Source organism: Pinus tabuliformis, chromosome 4_2 (assembly GCF_031772625.1).
Source record: "Pinus tabuliformis cultivar Carrire ecotype Pingquan chromosome 4_2, CPIR1, whole genome shotgun sequence".
NCBI lineage: Eukaryota > Viridiplantae > Streptophyta > Pinopsida > Pinales > Pinaceae > Pinus > Pinus tabuliformis.
In genome coordinates, this window is record NC_142304.1 from 657,295,285 (window position 1) to 657,315,828 (window position 20,544).

Below are 20,544 nucleotides of genomic sequence, written 5' to 3' on the forward strand. Positions count from 1 at the left end.
TTAACGTCAACGTTATCAAGGTCGGTGAATGGCGGTTTGATTGCAAACACGGCATCTGGAAGTCGGGATTGAGTGTGACGTAAAGATAGAAAATCTATCTATGGAATATGTTAACCGAAAGATCGGAATTTGAATTTTTCTTAGGTTATATTGTGATAGTAAATGAGTTATAATGGAAAAAAATAATCAATAAATTTATTTTAATTATTTTTAATAATATAATTATTTTCATATAAGCAGGGAGGTCGTGTCTGGAATTGAGTTTTGTTTAACTATAAGATGTTTCTTCAAAAACCTTTAAATCTTTAAGATAGGAAGATTGTGAAAATTACAAAAGTTTTGCTTTTTTGGGCAGTAATTTGAGTTTTGATTTTTAAGAGAAAATATATGTTCTTAAAGGTTATATACACTCAAATAAATATAATAATAAAATTAAAACTATGCATGTAATAAAAATGTTAAAATATATGTATAATAATTATTATATTGGAATATTTTGATATAATTATTATAAGTTTAAAATTAGCAAAATCACATTAATACAATGGTTAAAATATATTAATAAATTTAGGTTTAAAAAAAATGGCTTCTTTTTAACTTTTAATACTAGGAATTAATATATATTTTAATACTAATACTAAGAATTAGTGTATTTTTTAATACCACGAATTAATAAAAAAAGGTGATTAAGCTACATGAGGAAGCTATGATTAAAATTTAAAACTTGAAACCTTATTAAATCAAAATCTTAAACCATATTATGTAAAAACCTTGTTAGATATATAACATTATAGATTCGATTTTATATGTGTGCCAAATATGTCGGGCGAGTCAGCATTGCCTTTATCCCGAAAGTAAGGGCAGCGCCTTCAATCATAATTAACCATAATTAAAATTTAAAACTTAAAACGTTATTAAATAAAAATCTTACACTATATTATATATAAACCTTATTAAACATAAAATATCATAGATTCGATTTGATGTATATGCCAAACATGTTGCGTTAGGTTAGCATTGTCTTTATCCCGAAGGCAAGGGCAGCGCCCGCCGCATCGTGTTGAAAGTACGAGATATGATTTCATGAGAAAAGTGATTCAGCTCGACGGAAGCGACCAGTTTGCTTTTAATGCCCTTCCAACGACGTGTACAAACGGAAAATACTTTTAGAAACAACACGTTGGATTGTGTTCCCCGCGGAAGCTTCCACCGTCATCCGTGATTTCCTGTGGTCCATCCCTCGCCAACTATCTATATATAATGTACACCAGATTTGGGGTGACCATGATCTGGTGCGCATTAATAACTTAATTATTTGCATTAACTCTGAAGGTCCTGAAGGAAGAAGGATCTCTGATATAAAAAGGCTCTCTATTGAAGTATATGTTGTGTTTTAATCATAGCATTTATTTGCCGGGATGGATGCCTGCTCACAAGTTTTTCAGAACAAGCGAAGGAGAGATGAATATTCCAATGGTGGACTGGCTGCGCCTGAAGCTAAGCGAACAAGTTTTTCAGAACAAGCGAAGGAGAGATGAATATTCCAATGGTGGACTGGCTGCGCCTGAAGCTAAGCGAACAAATAAGGGAACATTGGGTTATGACAGTGATCTCATAACTTCTATGGGAAAGATAGACAATATTGATAACAATGAAGAGACAGAGGCTGTGAATGAGGTCGAGGTCGAGATGATGCTCAATTGGGTTAAAAGGTCTCTGGAAGATGAAATTGGGTTAAAGGTGAAAACGGATAATAATTTCGAGTCCACCCATGAAAAGCGCAGCACTGATCAGATGGGTTCAAATAAGCAAGGTGAATTAACTGTTGAGGCGAATTCTGAAATTGGGTTGAAGATGAAAACAGGCAATAATTTCGAGTCCACCCATGAAAAGCAGAGCACTGATCAGATGGGTTCAAATAAGCAAAGCGAATTAACAGTCGAGGTACGGACGAGTTCGCTGACGTCAGATCTAGGAGATTTCACCTATCACGACGATGTTCTTGCAGACCCTGATTTATTCGTAGACCATATTACTCCCGATGAATTTGGAATGATGATGCAGAACTATCTCGATCGAGATTCAGTGCCAGATATCATGTATTCGGACACCATGCATGGCTATATTGACAGTAGGGAGGCTTCCTACGGGACTCTGTGGGGGAATGAACATCCGGTCATTAGAAATGACTTTGCATCGCCACAACAAGAAGAATTTGGAATTAGTGGAGCAAATCTAACTTCAGACCACCAATGAGAAAGGGTGGTAATTGTAATGTATTGAGAAGAAACCGTCGCCTCGGACTGTATGTTAAAAGCATATTCTAAGCGGAAGTGTTTTGAAGCCATTTTCTTTGACCTGTCATGGTTTTGAAGCTCTCTGTAACGTGTCACTCAAAATTGTATCTGAATAGACGAAAACCGATGCGACTTCTTCGTTTTCCGTCAGCTGAACTTGTAGTTACCGTTATTTTTTATTTTTTTTTTATTTTACCCCTTTTAAAAAATGTTCTCGCACTCCTGCATACATTTTTTGAAAACGTCGTCGATAAAAATATTTAACCGCCCTCTCAGTTTGATACTTCTATTTTTAAGACGAATTCAAAATTGATGTGTCAACAGCCTTAATAACCTTAAACAACATGAATGAACAACAATAAATTCTTTTTACAAAAGGCTGAAATGAAGGATGATAATAACACTAAACAATTTTGTTACACGAGAACTAAACAATTATGTTACGTGAGAACTGTTCTTAAGAGTTGGGAAACCCATTCCAATGGTTTCGGCGCTCCCAGGAGCTTTGGAACTGTATGGGAACGTTCCCTCTTCAAAAAAATATTTTCAAATTATCCTTTCAAAAAAATATTTTCAAATTATCAAAATATTTTATATTTAACATCTTACTCATTTATTTCTCCATGAAATGGCCATCAATGTTTCAACTTTCATGACTAATGACAAATGTTTTACATGATGATCCAATTTAAAAATTTATCTTTGTGTAAAAAGAAAAAAACTGATTACAAAAAATAAATGAAATATGCTTGCATTGTTAATTACAATTTACCAAGTATTTATATGTCTTATATCTGGCAATATACACATTAAAGGCATAGTAAAATGAAAATTGGAGATTTTTCTGAAGCTTCAAAAAAATCTCCAACAATTTCCATTCCATTCTACTCCAAATCTAACCTGTGTGAAGCAACATGTTTAATGAACATACACATTGTTGATATCTAATTTATATGATAGTTAAAACTTTATATTCTCAACCATTAAAGATTATAGTGAAAAAAGATAATGAAAGTATTGAGTAATTAAATAATATTGCCTCATTTTGATCAACATTTTTATAAGGAGAGACTTCACCTTCAAGTTGCAATTATATCTCATTCGCAATCAAACATTTTCAAGGATATTACAACCTCATATAGAGACTTCAACTTCAAGTTGCATTTATATTTCATTCGCAATCAAACATTTTCAAGGATATTACAACCTCATTTATAAGTACCTCTTGATGCATAGGTCACTAAAACACATACATGATTTGATTTGAAAATATGAAATTTAACTTCTCAAGTCAAAATTCAACATACTAAAGGTATTTTGGCTTCAATCCACCACTCAACATGTCTAAGAAGATTCCACACACATTTATAATTACTTTGCAAGAGAAACACAAGTCATATAAAAAGATTAAAAAGAGTAACTTATTAACTCTCAAAACTCAAGAATTCTTCTTTACATTGTATTTCTTCATATCCCTTATATTACATTCCAATCAATATTCAATAATTTAGGACCATTTAGAAATATTCTCATTAATGCATCTAGTGTATCCAATCCTAGTCTTGATTTTCTAATGTCCTTGATTATGTTTTGTTTAAAAAATCCCCTTGAATAATACACTATATTTACAGGAATATTATTTATAGCTTGCCATAATTTCATCATATCATGATAAGTTTTGTGCCATTATTTTATGTCACGAAACACCTTCCATGCATTTTTTATGGAGAAACCCGCGCAAGCCAAATTTAATGAATGAACACATGGGTGTATATAGCTTTTATATTATTTATCATCAAATAAAGATACAAAATCATCATCCTTTGATATGGTATGTTGGAAATATTGAGAATTTTTTTTTAAAGCCAACCATTTGAAATTTTCTCTTGAATATGATGCTATTCTCAACAATAGCAAGGAGTGAACAATTTTGTTGCATTAAAATGATGAAAATATGGAAATATTTTAATCAAAGAGCCTATGAGATACTTAATATAACCATATATGGGTTGTTGCCAACTCTCTTCTATGTCTCAAACATGAGGTTTCATAGTTTATTTCATTTCATCCATATAGTCAATATTTATAGCTAGGATACATATGTATTATAACTCATGTTTACCTATGACTACCCCTTCAAATTTAATTTCAATATATTCATATTAAGAACCACTTAAAATTTTGAAATATATCTTGTGCACTTTGCAAATGTTTCTTTTCTTAAAACCCATCTAGATAGTATACTTATAGTTACTTCAAGAGCTAATCAATTATTTGTAATGTCTACATTGGCTTCTTGAAAATTATTTTTCAATTTGTTCAATACACCTAAATCCAACATCTGAAAACAAAATTGAATGGTGTAACTTTGTATCTTATCATACTATGATGAATTTTTCCTTTCATTTTTCGAAAAAAAAAAGAAGATAAAATTATTGGCATAAGAGTTACAAGCCTTATAATGACTTCTCCCCTAGATAACCATCTCACTTAATCTATTTATAAAACATAAAGAACATCAATTTTCATGACTTTTAGCAAATCATTAATTTCATTACTTCTCTTTGGTGAGTTTTCAACCCATGAATACACTTTGTTTGCATTTTTTTTTCAACATATAATAGTTCGGGTACTTTCTTAGAAGCATCTACTGCTAATAGAGACTCATGGTGAGCTACACAATGAATTTTAATAATATTTGGAATGTTGTTTTTAAAAAATGAAACAAAGCCATTTTCATGTCCAATCATTGTTGAAGCTCCATCTGTAGAAACAACTATCAAATCATTATACATAAGTTTGCTATCAATTATTAATTGATTAACACTATCTTAATTTTTTTTTCCTTTTCCATACATGGTATTCTTAGCTTCCATAAAATGTGAGATAGGTGGCCAAAGACCCTTTGAGTCTAAATAAGTTTCATAAGTAACAAGGTGTTGCTATAAGCTTCTATTAGTGATTTCATTAACCATTAATGGGAACAAAGGAATTTCTAGAAGAAAAAATTTATCTCGAGTCCCAATTCTCCAGAACATGACCTCATTTGGGACATGCACTAAGAAACAACAAGGAGTATATTTCTCTAATAACACTAATATGTGTTGTGCAAGGAATTAACTAAAATAAGGAAATGAAATTAAACACACATAGAGAAGCATAGCATAGAGAACAATAATATAGTGAAAGACCAACTTCTATTGATAAGTAAAATAACATAATATTGTAGAACAAAAATTGGCCAAAATGGTGATAGCTATCTCTGAAGGGACATAGATGGTGGTTACATGCATTTGAGAAAGCTATCACAAGAGGAAAAATAATGACCTTTTAAAATAAATAAAGAATCTAGGCCTATAAAACCATAATCTTAGAAGATGAAGTGCCAAAAGCGTTCTGGGCGCCAACATGGCTAGTTGGTAAATCAACTTCTCAAAGGCACAAATTTTGCATACAATGTCCATATGGACCACATAGTAGCTAACTGGAAAGAAATATCCAATCATTATAAATTTTGGCTAGGACCAAGGCATTGCCATGCAACCTCTCATCCTCCAAATCACCAAAAGGAAATATTTGGGGCCTCAAATGGCCTTGAAAGTTGGGGACCCAAAGAACCATAGAAAAAATACCAAAAATATATATAACCACTGAGGTAGTGGAAGATGTGGATATCCACCTGGATCATCATCCAAGGCCCTCAATAATTAACCTTTCCCTAATTGACTCCATTGCCCAACAAGATAAAGGCACTAGTCTAGTGGTTGTTTATCACTATAATTGATCTTTCTTCTTTCATTTTATGGTAAATATGATCAGGATTAACTTAAAGTCTACATTTATATAAATTTCATGCCCATATGTTATCACACTATTTGAAGGGATTACATTATACTACATAATAAAAGGTGGAGTCTAACATTAATTTCATATTTTGACCTTAAAATTAGGGCCAACATATTGGTATTTATTGTTATATGCATATTCAACCATTTACAACTATTTTTTACTTAACCCTATCTTTCCTCTTTCAAGTCCTATTGGTGCTTCGTTGATCTTATCCTTTACAGGCTATTTTAGTGGAAATACATGATATTCATTATGTTGATTCTATTATCCCTTTGCATCAAAGGAAATATTTTAGTGGAAATACATTTCGTTAGCTCCAAGATAAGTAGTTGATTTTAGTGGATGTCACCAATAACTAATTCTTTTGAAACATATCTCTATGGAACAATCAATTTAGATCTTCCAATTTGATGTTAGTTCGCACGAAACTCATAAAAAGGGCATAATAAAGCATTAAGAATGAATTCGCAAGTGATACATATTAAACCCAAGTGTGAATGTGGCTTCTTTAGTGACTTCCCATGGCAAAAATCCAATTTAGGGCAAAACAAGTTCATTTTCACATTGAATTTTGGAGTTCTAACCTTGTTGTAGTAAAAAACCCCTGTCTATCAATTTTTCAACTACAAATATTAGGATATATAGGAAATCATTTGTAACACCATCTATTCTAGGTAATAGAACTATGCTTCCTCTTTCTTTTCATGTAGTTTTTTTAGTTTTACCCCCAACTTTATATGGGGGGGACATCAATTTCCTTTGAGAGCTTCACTAATCCTGTGTTGTTTATCTAAAGTGATTAAGGAGTTGTTCATTGCTCTATTTTAAATAGCAAAGTGGTGATCACTCTATTAAGGTAGACCCAGAGATATTTTATCATAGCCCTTAGATCTCATGCAATTTTGTCAAAAAATTTTATGTTTGACTTGAATGGATAGAAGTAATAATTTTTATCATTATTTTTTTAGAAGTTCAAACCAAAAAAATCAAGTGGAAGGAGAAGGGACATGAAGTGGATGACCTAGTTTATCTTTGACATAGACCAATGCTAGATGTGCTCTAGGATTGTGGACTTCTCAATTTTTTGCACACTCAAAACATGAATGGAAAAGTTCTGTTATTGAAAAGGCAAATTGGGATGTGGGATCTCAATAAACAATGGTTCACAATGTAAAATAAAACATTGACACTAAATATTGAGGATATTTATTTCCTTACTAGACTATCAAGGCAATGTGTCTTGATAGTAGAATCAGGTGTCCAAGGATGGGGAGAGGAGACTAAAGATAATTAGATTATATAGTATTGTAAAAAGCAAGCTCAAAAAGTATTTAGAGAGATATAAATCAAGTGAGCGATGGATGTGACTCTCCATACCATCATGTTTTCCATCACCTAAGTAGCAGGATCTCGAGGCACCCATATGGAATCTATGGTTCAAGTGGATATAATAGTGTAGTATCTAAAATAGACCATTTTCAATTAGAGTGTCAATCAATTTAAAAACATGAAATTCCATCTAACAAAACATCTTAGAGCAAAATAGAAGGAATTAAAGTATAATAGTATACTAGTATTTTTGTTTTTAAAGTGAGTACTAGTTATGAGGCTATGAGTATCAACACTATTCAATGACCCATCTAATCCATGCATGACTCGATGGACCAAATTAATGGCTTAGATGGGTGTTGGAGAAATGGTCCATTAACTTAATTAGGACTTCTTTCATTAGTTTGAGAACCAATATGTTATGATTGAAAATCATGCATATTTTGGAATCAACTTCCACTTCAACCAAGAACTAGCACTTCAACATTATGGGTGGTGTGGTGACTTTAGTAAGCAAATGTTTTTGGATATTTTTAAATTTTATAGCTTTTTGGTGTTTTTTTCATATGTAATCTATTTTGGTTTATGTAATGTTTCCAATGTTTAATTGTTGCACATATGTGGCTAATATCAAATTTCCTAGATAATCATTATTACACCGTCACATTGCACCCATCAAGTGAGACTTAGAGGAAGATGGTAAGGGTGAAAATAAAACTGAACTATGGGAGGTGATGAGAAAGTTAGAAGGCCTCACCATGGTGTAACCCCAATAGTGGATGGAAAAGGTTCCTTCATACCTATGGTGACACACAATTTATGTATCTAGTAGTCTTGGTTGCCTCTTAAGGCATGCAACCTAATTTGTTGTATGTTGTTATTAGCATGACGACTAATGCTCATTCTATCCCCTCCTAGAATCTTTTCTTGTATGCTTAATGAGAGATATAGTATTTGTGTCTCGTGTATGGGTTGGAAGCTTAGGCCTAAGTGCCTAGTCTTTGAAATGGACTAATTTTGGTATATGGTGTAACATATATTTCTCTCTCTCTCTCTCTCTCTCTCTCTCTCTCTCTCTCTCTCTCTCTCTCTCTCTCTCTCTCTCTCTCTCTCTCTCTCTGTGTGTGTGTGTGTGTGTGTGTGTGTGTGTGTGTATGTGTGTGTGTGTGTGTGTGTGTGTGTGGCTACTTATGGTTGCAAATGATTTGATTATTAACCCATGTGTTTATTGATGTACATGCATGTACTTTTAATGATGTTGATTTAATGAGATAAATGCTAACCTGAAAGATAATTGGCTAAGGAATTATATAACATACAATACCCCCTTGGTATGTGTTGATAGATAATTTGATCAAATGATTGTTTAAGGAGATGCACTCACAAGTACCTATGAAGTAACACATGATTCCTCATGATAGAGACATGGTTCCATTGTGGTACCACAAGTTTGGAGTCTAGAATAATAATAAAATCGAATATTAAAAGGGAAATAGCCACAAATAAGAGATTCATGACTACACTATATTCCATTATTAATTGTTGGTTGCTGGGCCAAGGATTATTCCCCCAAAACTCACAAATTTGTTAGTGGGTGAGAATATCACCCAAATGGTGAAAGAAACATTATGGGTACTATGGCTAACTCCATCCATGAAGCCTATGCAAACCACTATGGATGCTAATGTTTTCCAATGAAATATTAGGCATGATAAGAAAATCATTTATGCAATCTATGCCTACAAATACACGTGAACACACCATAATACAATATGCACAAAGCACCACATATCTTTGTGACTTACACATAGTGATTTTTAATATAGATCCCATTAGAAGACTGCAACAATGGATTTCCCATAATAATCCACTATCTTGTATACCCCTTTTTGCAATACATATTTAACAATACATATTTCATGCCACATTGATTATATTTTTCCTACTACTAACTTTTTATGATCCTGATAATAGAGAAAAATCAAGTATTTTTCTACAAATACTTGAGGGAGAGCAAATCTATCATATTGATCCTTATCTCACTGGCCAACATAGCACCCCAATGTTTTCATCAAGTTATCCCAAAATACAAGATACAATATTCCCTGACAAAGGTATTATTGTTTTTAGCATTATACAATTAATCGCTAAAAATAATTGCTTAATAAAAATAGAAAATATGGTGTTTCATACGCAGAAACTAACACACATATTTTACTCTAGAAACCAAAATGGTGATCAATAGATTTTTTTTTCACTATACTATATCTTTAAAATGCTACAATATAACATTAATATTCCATAGCATCCTTAAAATCCAATTTTGTTAACCCATGATTATAATACAATAATATTTCATTAGCAAAATTAAAAGCCATGGATTGAACAACCATATGCCCCAAAACTACTATAATAAAAAACCATGTATTTAAAATACTTAAAATGGATGAAAAAAAGCATCCCTTTTTTTGGGTGCATTACACCTAGCACAATAAATCATCTATGGGAATAATTATGCCACGAATATAAGAAATACAAAAAATTATCCTAGTTGTTCTTTTATTTTCATAAAGGGGGCATAATAGTTCATGATCAACAAATTGTGGCAATACATGTGATTGTTTCTCTATAGAAAGAGAGGTTCTTAGTGCTTAGATATTTTTGTAATGAATATGAAAAATTCCTCAAAATGTCCACCTTTACCAGTAGCACCTTCATATATTCAATTATATCTCTCACAAAGTGATATTTTACATCAATATGTTTTGTATTAGAATGATAAATTGGGTTCTTCATCATGAAGATTGCAATTTAACTATTGCAACCTTTCCTTAAAGCTTGTTGTACGAACCCATACCTGAACACAATCTCTGTAACCTTAAAAATTCCTTGATTGTATGATTAGTTTTCATATGTTCAACTTCTATAGTTGATAGTGTCACTATAGACTTCCTATTGCTCATCCAACTAATTTCTCCCCCAAATAGGTTGAAAACATATCCACTAGAAAAAAATTTGCAATCCATATCTCTCGCCTTGTCGACACTAACAAATCCATGTATTTCTAACATTTTTTCCAATATTGATCTTCCTTGATAGCATCATCCATAACCAATAGTGCCACATAAATAATTGAAAGCCACCTTTACTATTGTCTAATGCTCCTTCCATGGTTTTGACAAATACCTAGCTTATACTCCCACTACATTTGCAATGTCTAGTTTACTACAAACCATTGCATACATCAAACTGATAGCCATAGTAGCATATGGAGCATGGGGAATGTCCTCTTCCTCTTCCTGCATATTGGGGTAGTGATATGCAGATAAAATTACAGCTATAGGAAGAGAGACCTTTACCTGTTTACATTCCTACATATTAAACCTATACAATATTCTCTAGACATACATCCTTTGATTTAAACATTTTTTCTTGTTTTCCAAATCTCTTTTAATTTCCATGCCCAAAATGAAATTTGTAACACCAAGATCCTTGATGTCAAATTTAGAGGAAAACTATTTTTTCACATCATTGATGATTTCCTTGCTATTTCTATTTAAAAACATATCATTTACATACAAGACCAAATAAATAAGATGATCACCAACTAATTTCAAATGTACACAATGATATGATTTCATCCTTGTGAATCCAAGTCCCAATATGTAGGTTTCAATTTTTTTATAATGCATCCTTGGTGATTACTTTAACCCATATAGGGACTTTGTTAGTCTCCATATCATCTCTTTCTTTCTCTTTAGTGCAAATATTTCTTACTGTTTCATGTAGATATATTCTTATAGAACCCCATGTATGAATGTTTTCTTCATGTCCATCTATTCTACAAAATCAAAGGTATCAACAATGTATAAAAGACATATAATACAAGTTAACTTGGAAATAGGTCAAAAAATCTTACCAAATTCAATTCCCTCTATCTGGGAAACCTTTTACTACTAAAAAAAATTGTATTTCTCCACTTTCCCTTTTGCATTCAACTTCTTTATAAACACAAATTTGATGCCAATGGGATTTCTTCCTTCAACAACTCTACTAGATCCCAAGCCTAGTTCTTGTCAAAGGCTATCATTTCTTCAACCATGGCCATTTTTCCATTTTTTTCCATCCTGTGAATTTTCTTCCTCTCCAATAGTTATAGAGTCATCATTAGTGATAAACAAATAAAATTTTGAAAGGAAATCAAGTGGAGTATACCTTTATAGTTTCATTCTTTCCTGAACTGATCTTCTCAATATCAAATAATGTGGCTCTTCTCCTTATAATTCCTATTATTATATAATTTTTTATTCACCATCCTTCTCTGGTTCTTTCTTCCTTGGTGGGACATCATATTTGAGAACATCTTTGATTTCTATAAATATAACATATTTACCATACACAACCTTTAATTTATGGGTTCCAAACCTTATATCCTTTCAAGTCATCATTACAACCAATGAAGTTACACTTGTCAGATTTATTATCCAACTTGCTCCTAATTTGCTTTGGAGTGTGTAGATAAGCATCACATGTAAATATTTTAATATGTTTAAGAGATGGTTTCTTACTAGGACATACCTCATGTGAAGTCTTATCATCCAACACTAAGGAGGGTGATCTATTTACCAAGTAACACGTAGGATCCATTGCCCCTTCCCATAATCCTTGTCCTAATTCAACACCACTAAGCATGCTCCTTTCTTTTTCTATCAATGTTTTCTTCATCCTTTGAACAAATCCATTACGTTGAGTTGTGTATGGAGTATTGTTCTACGTTTCTATATTACTCTTCTCACAAATTCATCAAATTCATTCCTATAGAATTGTCCACCATTATCCATCCTTAGTATCATAATTTTATTCTATGACTAATTTTCCATAAGTGATCTAGATGGATATTGGTGACCACCACCTATTTCACTAATCAACCAATTTTATATCTTCTAGGCAAGTTATTTATGGTTTTTTTTGGTCCCAAATTTCTAGGGTCATTTTTAGGCCCTAAATTATGTTTCTTGGCCATTCAAGGGGTTAGGGGTCCCATGGCATATGCTAGACCCATCCAAATGTTGTCACCCTTGGATAGTTCTTTCCAATGAATTGTTCTATTCCTTATAAAAACAATGTATGAAAAATTTATAGCTCCAAGAAGTTGATGTACCAAGTTACCACCTTGGGGCCTACAAACCTTCTAGCATTTCATCTTATAGGGTTAAAATTTTGAACCTCTAGGGTTCTTTCTTTATGTTAAAAGGTCATTTTTTCATTGTCCTATGATAATGTTTTGTGATTGTGTGTAACTTCCATCTCTCTCTCTCTCTAGAGATAACTACCATCATTCTATCCAGTTTATGGTCTACAATATTATGTTATTTTTGACTATTAATAGAAGTTGGGTTTTCGCTACATTACTCTGCTCTTTTCTATATTTCTCTATGGGTGTGTTTCATTTCCTTTCTTAATTTTCACTTCACTCCTTGTACAACATATATCACTGATATCGAAGAAATATGTTGCTTTTCATTTCTTGGTGCATGTCCTCAATGAGGTTAGGGTACAAATATTTTGGTCTCGAGCTAGTTTCAAGTGGGAATTATCACTCTTGTCAACCCAAGTGGCTCCCCATAGAAAAAGAAAAGAGATATGATGAAGTGGGAGATCCTACCAAGTTGTTTCTCAAGGAAGTACTCATGTAATAGAGGAATGAAATGATGGAAAATTTCACCGAAATCCTTTGAAGATTGCCAATAATAGTGAAGGAACCTTCAACAAACAATATTCAAAATACAAGTTAATTTGGATACCCCTTGATTAAAGCCTAAATAAATGCAGATGCGAATAATTCCAAAATCATTGTTTTATATCAACTCAAAACTTTTAAAATTCATTACCTTCCATTAACTCAAAAATTTATATGTACAAAATTTTGTAACCTTTAATTTCATCTTTCAAAATATAACGACTCTTTCTCTTTTATAATTATTCAAATTTCTTATGTTTTCAATTTTTACCATTTAACATCAACCTTAATATTTAAGTTCCTAGCATTCCAAAGTGTGAAAATAAATATATAATGTTAAAAAGTTAACACAATGCCATATAACATATTATTCAACGTACAAATTCTTAATATTGTTTGGATGTTGTGGGTGAAGATCAATATAAATAAAAATATGTAAAAATTAAATTTGTAACATCGCAACTCGTTAATCCCAAGGTTTATAACATATTTTCTCATCTAAAAATTTATAAATATAGGATTAATAAAGAGTTATTTTTAATTTAATTATTTTTTTTTTTAATATTTTGGAATTTTTCAATTAAATTAAAATTAAAATTAATAGAATTAAGATATTTTAAATATTGATATATATAAATAAGTTCATCCTCACCCAAATTAGATAGCATATGCAAAGAAATCACCATATAAACAATCATACAAAGGAAATTACCATAAAAAAATAGATATTTGTTTTAATATTAAAATAACATTAAATTAACGTGTATATATATATTAAATTAATTACTTTAATACCATCATTCTTTTCATAAATCCACTTATCTACCTTCCTTTCATAAATCCACTTATCTACCTTCCTTTCATAGATCCATTTATCTATTTGATCATTTGCATAATAATTTTATTATTTTATTAAAGAAATATGAAAAAATAAACTTAAATTAAAAAATACAAATTGCTTAGTATTTGAAATTTAGACCAAGAAAATATATCAAATATTTTTCATTTATCATAAAATTTAGATGAAAAAAAAATTAAAAACCAATTTTCACATAAAAATACCTATCAATATAATAATTATATTTCAAATATCAATCTTTGGGATTCAACTGCGTTAAATAAATCATTCAGTTGAATCCCAAAAATTAATAGCTAATATAATCCACTGCTCCCAACGATATTTCAATAATATTTCTTCATGAATTTTAAATATCTTTGGCAAAGATCACATCTTAATAATATTTCTTCATGAATTTTAAATATCTTTGGCAAAGATCACATCTTAATAAAAATAACTCGAATTTGGATATCGGTAATTACAGAAAAAGTCAGAAATCGCTACAAAAGTATTCCAGAGCATTCATATTGTATTTTTACTTTTCTAACTGCCTTCCGCACCGTCATTTGGACCACGCGTTGGTTTGCCGTTTCCGCGAAGTACATACAAACGGTGCCAAAGTTGTGGGTAATTTTGTGCACGTTCATGCGAAAGAGAAACGCACCGCGTCTTGCAACGTATCGAGGAGGTTTAGATATGCATGACTGAAAAGAGTGGTCAGTTTGAATGAAAATGAACTTGGGTAGCCGTCGTGATGTTGGCCACGCGTTTGTTCGACGCGGCTCCTTCGAATGCCGTTTTACCTCACCTTCAGTTATTGGGCACTGCATTGGTTTTACGCGGCTTTTATGGATGCCATTTCAAGAAAGTCTGAAAAAGGAAAATGCTCCTAAACGCATAACGTTGGGTCAGGTTGGATTTATTGGGGAAGCTTCCACCTCAGCCGGGATCTCTTCTGATTTTCCCTCTCCCAACTACCCATATATAGTAGACCAGTTTTAGGCTGACAACTTGGCTCTTTCATTAAGTCCTGAAGGAAAAGTCGGATAATATAAACAAGGCTCTGTATTGTTGTATCTATTGTTTTTTAATCACAGCGGGAAAATTTGCCCGTCACGAGCGATTTTACCCGTATTTAACGTTTGACGTGACAGTCTTTTGTGACGTGCATTAAAAGTACTTTTCCTATTGAGTCATTAAAAGTACTTTTCCTATGATTCACATCCAGCTTAATGTAGAGTCCTCGACTTGAAGTGGTGAAAGAAGTTATATTATGTTGTATTAAAAGGTAGAATATTTATTATGGAAACCTAATTGAAGAAAATGAAATCCAACAAATTTACTTTATTTCATCTTCTCTTTGAAGGTCCTTTTCGTTGGATAGTTATATCATTCTTAACCAAATCTTAGGTCACCTCCCCCAGCTCTTAACCAAGTTTTAAATCTCCTTTCCAGAGGTCTTGACTATGCTCTATAGGGGCCACTACTTGACATGAACCTCTCTCCCTTTATTTTCAACAAATATGTTACATTCCATGGAGATGATGAGGATCTTCCTTTGATGGATTGATATTCCCCAATAGTGATGGCTAGAATTGGTTTGTGAATAAAATATGGTTGGGAGGTCTATTGATTTTTTTTGGGGTTAAATTCTAGGTAAACAACCATCGAAAAAAAAATGTGCATGAAAATATAAACGCATGGATGAGAGTAATACTAGTATTGTTGTTGTACTAACAAGCACATACAAACAATTTGATTTCTGGATTATGGAGATTTTATTGTAAGTGCTCTCAGGATGCAATAAGTCATTTTTGCGTTAGGGTCATTTTGTTATTAGAATAAATATGTAAAAAAAATAACATCATTGTATCAAACTTTATTGATGAAAGGTTAAATTATTATCAAAACATCATTCTAGTAGAAGAGTAAAATTTTAAACATAATTGACCAGAAGTATAAAGAACTAAAACTTTAAAAAAATATATGTGACAGATACAAAGGAATCTAAACTCCAACCCTGGATGCCAGTCTCCAAGCGAGGGAGAGATGAGTATTGGAATGGCTGGTTGGCTTTGCCAGACTCTAAGCGAATTAATGGCGGATTAACCTTAGCGAATGGCAATAATCTCATGCCCTCTCTTGACAAGATCGATAATATCTGTAACGACATAGGGATCAAGGCGGTTATGAATTCTCTGGATAACGAAATTGGGTTGAAGGTTCAATCAGATCATACTATCGACTCCACTGATGAGGAGGAGGGCAGTGCTGACCAGATGGGTTCAAAAAAGTAAGGCGTATTAACTGCAGAACGGAACTCTCAAGTGACCTCGGTCACTTCTGATATAGGAGACTTCACATATTACGAAGATGCTCGCGCAGAGCTTGATTTGTTCGTAGATCAGTTTACTCCGGATGAACTTGGAATCATCATGAGCTATGCCGATGGAGATTCAATTCCGGAAATTATGTATTTGGATGCTGTGCATAGCTATGCTGAGACTACGCAAGTTTTCTCTGGGTCTCTGTGGGAGGATGATATTTGGCAGTTGAATGAACATCCATTCATTCAAAATGATTTTGCATTGCCACAGCCAGGAAAAATTGGAATTAAGGGAATCGAGGTTCATGACGTTTGGAAGTAGACAATTCAACGTGTCAGCGCCAATTAGAAACGATTGTAATTGAGAAAAAAAATTCTCTTTTCAAGTTAAAAACATGATCAGTCCCAAGCTATGTCCATTGATCTGCTTTAGGTTTGAATCCGTTGTCACTCAAAATTGTATCTTAAAACACGAAGGCGGACGGTAAACCTTCGTTTTCATTCTGCTGAACATATGCTGTCCCATTGTTTAATAATATCTAAATATTCACAAAACCTAAAGTTTCTCAAAATGTGGTCGATAAAATATTTAACTGCAACGTAAAGACTTTTCTCCAAAAAAGAACTAACTCCTCCAATAGTCAGATCTGTTTTAGAATATTGGGTCTTCTAAGGTGGTTGATTACACTGTGCAATTATCATTAAATAGGCTTATAAAGACGGCTATGATACTTAAAGAAATCAATATCTTAGGCTAACCAAACCCTCCCGTGTTCAAAATTGGTCTTTCTCAAGCCACATGGTCGAAGTTGATAAGAATATGTTGATTACTCAACTACAACTAGCTAAACATATCATCATCCTAGTTATTTGATTTTGTCTGATCTTCTTGTGGTCCTCGATGATTTTTTTTAATGAGAAGTTGTCTCTTGGGTTCTTGAGGTTAAAGTTAAGATTTATTTATGGTATGGTGTATAAATATCTGTATAGATAACTAATAAAAAGAGATAACTAATAAAAAGAGATAGGAAAAGAGAGAACAATCAAATATTTAAATAATCTAAAAATTGGCAATAGAAAATTTGAGAATACTTTATAATACGAGTGCATTTTTTTTTTTAATTATATTCCTTTTAAATTAACTTTTGCACTGTACTATCTATCAAACTAACTTTTGCACGGTATTATCTATCATGAATACTATAATGAAGTATGTTAAATAAACTATAATATGAAAACCAATTATTAGGAATTTTTCAAGCTTATTTTTAAAATCAACTATAATTTATAGGATTGGTTAATTCCATATCCATTGATTTTCACCAATTTTATAATGTTTATTTTATGAGAATTTTGTGATTTTGTTTAAATATTTTCAATATTACAAAAGAGAAAAATAAACAATTTGATATAAAAAATAATATTTTTAATATTTTTATAATGTTTTGATTTAATATCCAATTAGATCATGATTAAGAAAGAAAAATTATGGTAGTTGTAAACATTTTATAGAAATCATTAACGTAGGGTAACACTGTCACATACTTCTTATATAATGAATCATTAGATAATTCATTCTTGCTACAATAACATAACACCCAACCTTCAAAATATCTCAATACAATGATATATATATATATATATATATATATATATATATATATATATGTGAGTTGGTAACTTTGGAGGATTATTCTAGGAAAGACACAAGACCAAATCACCAGAATTGCCTTTATTCACCTCAATATTAAGATATTCAAATTTCCTTGCCACTTTGAACATATAGAATTACTCGTCACAATTTTCTAGGTGTCCTACTTTTTGTCACATAGGCTAACATGTTCTAAGAATAGAACTTGGGTGGAGATGGAATTAAACTCGCTAGCAACCATTTAAGCAATTATATTTTGGATGTATATTTAGTTTATCATAAGTATGATTTTAGATTTATTCTCATTGCCTCTTGTTATTACGTTATTTCGTCTAACTACATAGTGGGCGTATTCCATAATTATGGTGATATTATAGTTATTATGCCTTTGGATCTCTCGATAAGTACTCAATATTATACTCCCTAATTATTTTATATTTCATTTTCCTTCACATATTTAATCCTTGAAATACGGGGAAAATCAATATAATGTGATCCACTAAGTAATGTAGTCAATTGGTATCTAAGGATGAGCATCCATCCATCTTAATGAAATGTTAACATGTAGTCCAACCACTTTCTTGCCACCTCAATCTTGATTATAGTTTCTCCTTTGATTCCATGTTATTGACATATTTTTGGTTCCATATGGGTCTAAAGTAAGTTTTCTAATTCTCACAACATTTCCTTGATTATTTTTTTTCTCAAGTTGTTGTGGATGGTGATATGCAACAACCTTTGTTATTGGTTTTTGGGATTTGTATCTTGAGCATGTGGTTCCTTTGAATAGTATAACTCATTATATTATTCTTCATATTTATGTTATTTTTGCAGATTTGCTTCACATGCTTATGTAGGGACTTCCTCTAATTCAACCTTAGCCTTTGTATCTAATGTGTTTGTAGTTACTAAAATTAGCTTCCCTACACAATATTCCTCACTCAGAACGCCCTTCTTATTTAGTAAAATTGTATTTCATAGTTTGATTTTGTTTTATTCCACCAAATCCTTTTAAACTTATTTTGCACATTAATATCAATCATACCAATTAATTACATCAAATGATAGAAGAATAATATTGACAACATCTATATATATAGCATGAAAATTGAATACCATAAATATTTATCCATAATAATCTTCAGGTGTTCAGAAAATTGAACACTCTCACTTTCAACTTCGGCTCAGAAAGAAGTGTTTTAAGGACTTACAATATTTTATCCAAGTTAATATTGATGAAATTATAGTTGCTACTAGGTTTTATAGGAACAATGATCTTGTAATGGATTGGATGATGATGTCATTTTTCATCCATCTCAATTCTTTGGGAGTGGAAAATTTGGAGGAAAAACTTCTACGGTCATTTTTATCAATTGTCCTATTTTGAAATTTTTTGGAAGAAAAGATTCAAGAGCGATTTTGAGGCCTTAAATGATGCCTTTTGTGGTCATAAACTTACAATGTGCCTAGATTCCATAATTTACACATTAATACCTTTCTAAAACACACAAATTTCCTCAATCGAAACTTGTACATGAAATCTATAACTCCCAGAAGTTTACCTATTGTGATTGACAACCAAATTTGAGAGGATGCCACATAAAACATCATTATTCATGGAAAATCAACTAGCCATGTAGGAAATATGAAGAAGACTCTAAAAGGGTTGAGTTTTAACTCATCTTGTGGGTTGAATTCAAGAATGTTAACTTTTCACTACTCTATGTTCTTTCAATTACTTTAGCCCAATTCAATTCTTAAATTATCAATATTTCAATAACAATTAATACTTTTCATCAACGAATAATAACTGAAAATAGAACAGTAATGTAACGACAATAAGAGACAATTAATATTTCTTTCACTTTGTTCATGTATTTCTCAACATACATGACAAAACAATCCTAATGACCTCGTTAGTCAACAACACACATGCATACATATATACATACATACATGTATGCATATATAAAATCAACATAATCATTTCAGACAAGTATAAAGATTAAAATCATTTCATTAGGGTGGTTTTAGAAGAATGAAACAGGGAATCAAAGTGAAGGAGAATGAATTAGAGGAATAGAAAATGAAAGCAAGCTACATGTGGAATGGAGGTACAAAGGAATGAAAGGAAGAGACATGTTTTAGATTTTCTAAGAAGATAATCGTATAAGATTAGTGTGTTTGAGATAAATTTTAATTCTCTAAGTGAAGGAGAATGAATTGGAGGGACATAAAATGAAAGGAAGTTACATGTGGAAAGGAGGTACAAAAGAATGAAAAAAAAAAAGACATGTTTTAGATTTTCTAAGAAAAGAATTGTATAAAATTAGTGTGTTTGAGATAAATTTTAATTTTCTATATTGAAGGATGTCAGAAAATATTTGGTAAAAATGAAATCTCTACCATTTACCTATTTTGTTTTTAAACAAAACTAAATTTGTAAAAGGCCAATTACTATATAAGACCTCTATTAAAGAATTACATGTTAACATCAATCTTTATAAAAGTTGA

General features: G+C 31.6%; 1 pseudogene; it reads left to right on the forward strand.

Moving 5' to 3' along the window:
• Nucleotides 1-14,785: 14,785 nt before the first annotated feature.
• LOC149171112 (uncharacterized) lies at nucleotides 14,786-16,701 on the forward strand (annotated as a pseudogene).
• Nucleotides 16,702-20,544: the final 3,843 nt, after the last annotated feature.